Raw genomic sequence first — 7,714 nt, forward strand, 5'->3', positions numbered from 1 at the left:
GGTTCGAGCCCCTGGATCCCCACTTGCAGGGGGATCGCTTCACAAGCGGTGAAGCAAGTCTGCAGGTGTCTGTCTTTCTCTCCTCCTCTCTGTATTCCCCTTCTCTCGCCATTTCTCTCTGTCCTATCCAACAATGATGACATCAATAACAACAACAATAAAAAAAAATAAAGAATTTTTGCACCAAAGTAAAAGACTCTGGGGTGGGTGGGTGGGTGGGGAGAATACAGGTCCAAGAAGGATTCAGAGGACCTAGTGGGGGTTGTATTGTTATATGGGAAACTGGGGAATGTTATGCATGTACAAACTATTGTACTTACTGTTGAATGTAAAACATTAATTCCCCAATTAAAAAAAATCAGAGACCAAAAAAAGAAAAATAAATAAATAAAAATAAAAAATAATAATAACTACAACAATAAAACAACAAGGGCAACAAAAGGGAATAAATAAATAAATATTTTTTAAAAAGATGTGGTACTATGATGCATGGCACCAAAAAATAAAAGGAAGTACTATCTTTGTATGAGCCTCCATTTTCACATCTGTGAAATGGGGAAGATCTAATACCTTCTAAACTCCCTGAGTAGAGTGGACTAAAACATAATAATGTATGTAAATTGCTGAACTTAGCACTTGACACACCAACGTCTCTGGTGATCATTGTTAACTAGCTGTTTCTAACAAAAAAAAAATGTAAAACAAATATTAACTCACTTAGGCTTTACAATCTATAAGATAAATTTCATCATTCCCATTTTACAGATATGGAAATCGAGGCTCAGATAGATGATCTAATTATTTCAATTCAGTCTCCATGTTTTTTGTTTTTGTTTTTTCCCACCAGGGTAGTTACTGGGGCTTGGTACCTGTGTGACAACACTGCTCCTGGTAGTCATTTTCCCCCTCTCTCTCTCTCTCTCTCCATTTACTATTATTATTATTATTATTTTACTAAAGCACTGCTCAGCTCTGGCTTATGGTGGGGGGGGTGGATTGAACTTGGGACTTTGGAGCCTTGGGCATGAGAATCTTTTTGCATAACCATTATAACAGCCCTCTTTACTAAATTTTCAAGTAAGTTACTAGATTGCTTAGAATGGACACCAAGTAGAACACTTATTTTGAAAATAATTCTATTTTTCCAATAGATGGGGGGTCAGGCAGGCAGATTGCAGCTCCGAGGCATCCTGCAAAGTAGGCAGGTCACCTTAGGAGCGACCTTAACCCACTCAAAAATTTGTTTGTTTCACATTAGCAGTGAGGATTCAGGCATCACCCCAAATAGTCATTTTCCTTATTCATAAGTTTAAGGCATAATTGATTCATTTATTTATTTAATGAGAGAGCAAGAGAAATCAGAGCTCCACTAGGTCAATATTCAGTGCTGGGGTTGATGCCCTGCTTCATGCATGTAAGTTCTACACTCTACCTATTGAGTCACTTCCATGACCTATCTCTCTTTCTCTCTTTTAATTTTTTAAAAATATTTATTTATTCCCTTTTGTTGCCCTTGTTTTATTGTTGTAGTTATTATTGTTGTGGTTATTGATGTCGTCGTTGTTGGATAGGACAAAGAGAAATGGAGAGAGAAGGGGAAGATAGAGAAGGGGAAAGAAAGACACCTGCAGACCTGCTTCACCACTTGTGAAGCAACTCCCCTACAGGTGGGGAGCCAGGGACTCGAACCAGGATCCTTACGCCGGTCCTTGCACTTTGCGCCACCTATGCTTAACCCGCTGAGCTATTGCCTGACTCCCTCTCTCTTAAACTATTTATTTATGTATGTATTTATTGGGTAGGATAGAGAGGGAAGTGGGAGATAGAGAAAGAGACACCTGCAGACCTGCGTCACTACTTGTGAAGCTTCCCCTCTCAAGGTGGGAACTAGGGCTTGAACCTTGGTCCTTGCACATGGTAATATTTGCACTTAATTGGATGTATCACCACCTGAATCCTCCACTCTCTATTTTTAGTGTGTGTGAGTGTGTGTGGGATGGATAGCATAGTACCATTCAGTCAAATATAGTGCCTGCGACTGAACCTGTGACTTCATGCATACAAGGAATATGCACTCTACACACTGGGCCACCTCTGACAGGGCCATGTACATGTTCAAGTCCACCATTCCCCCCAGACAATTTTTCCTTTTTCTTTATTTTATTTGATAGGATAGAGAGAAATTGAGAAGGGAGGAAGAGGTAGAGAAGGAGACAGAAAGAGACACCTGTAGACCTGCAGTGTCCGCCCCCCCGCGGATGGGAACCAGGGACTTGAACCCAGGTTCTTGCATATGGTAATGTGTGCACTCAACCAAGTGCACCATCATCTGGCCTCTTTTTCATTCTCTTAGACAAAATTTCAGATAGATAGAGAAAGAGAGAGATGGGGGGGGTCAGGCGGTAGTGCAGCGGGTTAAGCGCAGATGGCAGAGAGAGAGAGACCTGCACTGTTCCACCATCTGTGGAGCATCTGCCTGTGCTTTGGTTTTCCATGGGGCTGGGTCTCCAACCTGTGGCTTCCTGTATGGCAGGTACCCACCCTACTGGATGAGCTATCTCCTTTCATCTCCCCCTTTTTAGTCACTTTAATTCTCACAGCAATTCCCTGATATAGCCATTACTGTTCTTGATTTGCAGATCAAGAAACTGAGGTATAGTGGGGAGAAGTAACTGGTCCAAGTAAGAAAACATGAGCTGCACTGACCATGGGATATCAAGCTGGATTTCTGCCCAGGATGTAAGCATTTGTGGTCTGGCTTTTCCCTCCATCTCTCTGTCCCCAGCTGTGTTTTCTTTGGAGTCTTGCTTGGCTTGGAGAAGCTGCGTCAGCCCATCTCTCCTCCTTCCCACGTGCCCCCAAGCCCCAACACCTACCCAAGCTACTCCCCAGGAAGGAAATGACCTCCCTCCCTCTCTTTCTGCCTCAGCTGTGAGCTCTCTGCCTGGGCTGGTCAGTGTGAATATGCCTAGAACATGTGACAGAGGACACAAAAGGAATGAAAGGAGAGGTGGGGGTAGGGACAGATATCAGATAAAGGACCCTCATTCCATTCCCAAACAGACGAAATGACCATCAATTCCCAGAAAGTAGTTAGACACAAATGTCCCACAGGGTGGTCAGATATTTCCTAAAGGAGAGGGAGGGAGGGAGGAAGGAAAAGATTTTCTGAGTTCATTTTTACTCTTTGTGGCTCCTAAAGCTTAGTGACTATGGTTTTTTGCTTTATTTATTTGTATGTTTGTTTATTTATTTATTTTTAAAGTTACTTTCTTTTTTCTTTTCTTTTTTTATAATTTTTTAAAATAATTTTTATTCCCTTGTTTTATTGTTGTAGTTATTATTGTTGTTGTTACTGATGTCGTCATTGTTGGCTAGGACAGAGAGAAATGGAGAGAGGAGGGGAAGACAGAGAGGGGGAGAGAAAGACACACCTGCAGACTTGCTTCACCACCTATGAAGCGACTTCCCTGCAGGTGGGGAGCCGGGGACTCTAACTGGGATCCTTGCCAGTCCTTGTGCTTTGCACCACCTGCGCTTAACCCGCTGTGCTACCGCCCGACTCCCTGTTTTATTTTTTTCTTTCCTGTTTCCTCCTTGAACCAGTTTCTTCTTCTGGGGAAGGAGTCAACTACCTGGGTCCCGAAGGCTCTTCTAAATATGAAACTCAGGGCCGGATGGTGGCACATCTGGCTGGGCACACAACTTACCATGTACAAGGACCTGGGTTCAAGCCCTAGTCTCCACCTGCAGTGGGGAAGCTTCCTGTGTTTTGTTTTATTGATTTTTATTTATAAAATGGAAATAATGACAAGACATTTACACATTTACACATAATTCTCACCACCGGAATTTTTTGGTTTTTTACCAGAGCATGATTGAGCTCTGGTTTATGGTGGTGGTGGTAGGGGGATTGAACCTGGGGTTTTGGAGCCTCAGGCATGAGAGTCCCTTTGCAAAACCATTATGCTATCTACCCTCTGGGCTTCCTGTATTTTAAAGCAGTACTGCACCTCTCTCTCTCTCTCTCTCCCCCTCAATTTTTCTGTCCTATCAAGTAAAATAGATATTTAAAAATAAAGTGTGTAAAATAAATAAATAAAAATAAAGGGTGAAACTCAAAGATTGTAATATTTCTCCACTGAGGTAGCTACCCTAGCTCCTGGATCCTTTGACCTACAGATGTGATTTATTCTCTGGTGCTACATTAAAAAAAAATTAAAGGGGAATTTGTGTGGTAGCCCAGCAGGTTAAGTGCACATGGCGTGAAGCTCAAGGACCAGAGTAAGGATCCCGGTTTGAACCCCCAGTTCTTCATCTGCAGGGATGTCACTTCACAGATGGTGAAGCAGGTCTGCAGGTGTCTCTCTTTCTCTCCCCCTCTCTGTCTTCCCCTCCTCTCTCCATTTCTCTCTGTCCTATCCAACAATGATGACATCAATAACAACAACAACTACAACAACAACAAAAAAAGGGCAACAAAAGGGAAAAAAAAAGGATTTATCCAATTAATTTTTTTAAAAAATAAAGGAAAAATAAAAAGAGAAAAGAATTATGTTAAGTGAGATCAGCCAGAAAGAAAAAAGTTAATATGGGATAATTTCACTCATAGAAGTTGAGAAATAGGGAGTCGGGCTGTAGCGCAGAGGGTTAAGCGCAGGTGGTGCTAAGAACAAGGACCGGAGCAAGGATCCCGGTTCAAGCCCTGGCTCCCCACCTGCAGGGGAGTCGCCTCACAAGTGGTGAAGCAGGTCTGCAGGTGTCTATCTTTCTCTCTCCCTCCCTCTGTCTTCCCCTCCTCTCTCCATTTCTCTCTGTCCTATCCAACAACAATGACAACAGTAATAACTACAACAATAAAACAACAAGGGCAACAAAAGGGAATAAATAAATAAAATATTAAAAAAAAAAAAAAAGAAGAAGTTGAGAAATAGTGGTCCCGGAGGTGGCGCAGTGATAAAGCTTTGGACTGTCAAGCATGAGGTCCTGAGTTCGATCCCTGGCAGCACATGTACCAGAGTGATGGCTGGTACATCTTTCCTCCTATCTTTCTTTCCTCCTGTCTTTCTTTACTCCTATCTTTCTCATGGATCAATCAATCAATAAATAAATACTTAAAAAAAAAGAAGTTGAGAAATAAGAACAAAAAGGGACGCCGAAATACTTCAGTTGGGAGAGCATTAAACTGAAGAACAAAAAGGGAAAAATAAAGCAGAGCTTGGACGGGGTTTGATATATTGCATCAAAGTAAAGGATTCTGGGGGTCCAGTCCTGGTGCATGATGGTGGAGAAGGACCTAGACTGGGCATGAGAGTTTTTTCAGAAAACTCAGAAATTTTACACATATACCAGCAACTGTATTTACTGTAAAGCATTAATCCCCCAATAATATAAATGGAAAACAAACTGAAAATGTTTAAGATCTAGTAAAATGAAATTAATTATAAAATAAATTCAAAAGAAATGGTCCAAGAAATGGTGCAGTGGATAAAGCACGAAGTCCGAATTTCAATCCCTGCCAACACATGATGCTCATTAATAAACAAAAAGGAATTTTTTAAGGAAAAGTTCCAAACCATTAATGGATTTTATTGAATCTTTTAAGATATCATGAGTAGGTCTGATGAGTCAACTCATTATTTTTCTGCTTGAGTGGCTGGACAACTTAGAGATTATTCATCAGCCTGCTGAACTGTTCCTTTCTCAGAAACATAGATATCACACAAAAATTTCTGGATATCTTTGTTTTTAACAGTTGTAGCTTGCTGACTGTGATACAAGTTTGATGTCATTTCCTTCAAGAATTAATTCATCTTTCTGGGCTTGAGATACTGAGCAAGTAACACCTGACCTCATTCAAACCCTGCATATGTATTTTTCGCCCAAGAAATTTCCGATTTCAACAAGAGACCCATCCCCCTGAATAACAATGTTGATAGGAAGTGAGCATACACAGACCTCATTTTGTAGCGGAAATCCAGTGTAACAACCTTGATCATGTTCTGTACACGACTGTAGATAGTGTGAACAGTAGCCAGTTCCTTTCTATTTCCCCACTATTTGTCAACTCAGAGCTATTCATTTTTCTGTCCAGAACTTGAGCTCTACATTAATGAGGTTGAAATCCCTTTCCAGGGTGCCTCTGGGGCCCTTCAGGATGACCCTTCAGAGAGATGTCGACATTCTCCAGAATGTTAGCCTGGTTGTCTGGTTGCTGAGAATGGTCTTCCTTCTCACAATAGATGCGGCAAAGAGGGCTGTCTCTCTTTTTAAATGTCTTTTCTTTGCCTTTTTTACGAAAACACAGCTCAGCTCTGGCTTATTGCAGTGTTAGGGATTGAACCTGAAAGTCCTTTAGCATAACCATTATTCGATCTCCCAGCTACCTATTTATTTATTTATTGCCACCAGGGTTATTGCTGGGATTTGGTGCTGGCACTATGTGCTGGCACTACAAATCCATCACTCCTCGTAGCTATTTCTCTCTTTTTTTTCCTTTCAATTTTTAGACAATAGGACAGAGAGACATTGCAATGGGGATAGGAGATACAGAGGGGGAGAAAAAAATAGATACCTGTAGACCTGCTTCAATACTTGTGAAGCTTCCCCCATGTAAGTGAGTAGCAGGGGCTGGGACCAGGGTTCTTCCACATGATAACATGTGTGTTCAACTGCCTGTGCCACCACCCGGGGCCCCTCATCTTTTTCTTTAATTTTTAATATTTATTTATTTTCTCTTTTGTTGCCCTTGTTTTATTGTTGTAGTTATTTATGTCATCGTTGTTGAGTAGGACAGAAATAAATGGAGAGAGGAGGGGAAGGGAGGGGAAGAAGAGAGGGAGAAAGATAGACACCTGCAGACCTGCTTCACCACTTGTGAAGCAACTCCACTATAGGTGAGGAGCTGGGGCTCGAACTGGGATCCTTAAGCTGGTCCTTGCACTTTGTGCCACATGCACTTAACCCACTGCGCTACTGCCCAACTCCCACCTCATCTCCTTTTTTGTACTGTCTTCCTAAAGGTTTCAGGAAGCAGTGAACAAGGAATATTGCCCTGTCATTCCCTGTTCAGGAGCTATTTGCCTGGCTGGCTTCAGGGGCGGTAGAGAGAGAAGACCAGGGACTCATGGCTGAGTGGTACGCAGTTCAGTCTTTATTCATGTGGAACGCAGCACATCTAAGCTATCTCTAATCACAATCCTGTCCTTATATATCCTGAGGTGGAAGAGTCAGGTCCAAAGAGGAAGTACGTAGGGGGTCGGGAGAAGGAAAAAGCGTGCAAAATAGTGAGGATTAAACCAATGCCCTGGAGGCAGGGTTGTGCTTAGTTAACAGTGGTTATGTAAATAGAATACAGTGTTAAGCAAGGGGGGATTAAACCAATGAAACAGAAGGGGTCTTAGAAGCAGAATTTAGAAGCATACCAACATTGCCCAGGATGTTAGAACACACATCTCTCCTGACTGAGACCACAGAGGCCACAAATTCAATTCTGACACCACTTATAGGTTTTGGGTTTTAATTTTTAAAATTTGTTTATATTTATTTTTTTCCCTTTTATTGCCTTTGTTTTTTATTGTTGTTGTAGTTATTATTGTTGTTGTTATTGATGTGGTCATTGCTAGATAGGACAAATAGAAATGGAGAGAGGAGGGGAAAACAGAGAAGGGGAAAGAAAGATAGACATCTACAGACCTGCTTCACCGCCTGTGAA

The 7,714-nt window shown here is 41.7% G+C and overlaps 1 non-coding gene and 1 pseudogene across 1 annotated transcript; both read right to left on the reverse strand.

Annotated features, from left to right (window-relative positions):
• Positions 1-1,164: 1,164 nt before the first annotated feature.
• Positions 1,165-1,318, reverse strand: LOC132542615 (U12 minor spliceosomal RNA). Its single transcript, XR_009553581.1, has one exon. It is a non-coding gene; the product is annotated as a U12 minor spliceosomal RNA (small nuclear RNA).
• Positions 1,319-5,672: 4,354 nt separating this feature from the next.
• Positions 5,673-6,995, reverse strand: LOC132541386 (large ribosomal subunit protein uL6-like; annotated as a pseudogene).
• Between the last annotated feature and the right edge of the window lie 719 nt (positions 6,996-7,714).

The sequence above is a fragment of the Erinaceus europaeus genome, chromosome 1, assembly GCF_950295315.1.
Source record: "Erinaceus europaeus chromosome 1, mEriEur2.1, whole genome shotgun sequence".
NCBI classification, from domain to species: domain Eukaryota; kingdom Metazoa; phylum Chordata; class Mammalia; order Eulipotyphla; family Erinaceidae; genus Erinaceus; species Erinaceus europaeus.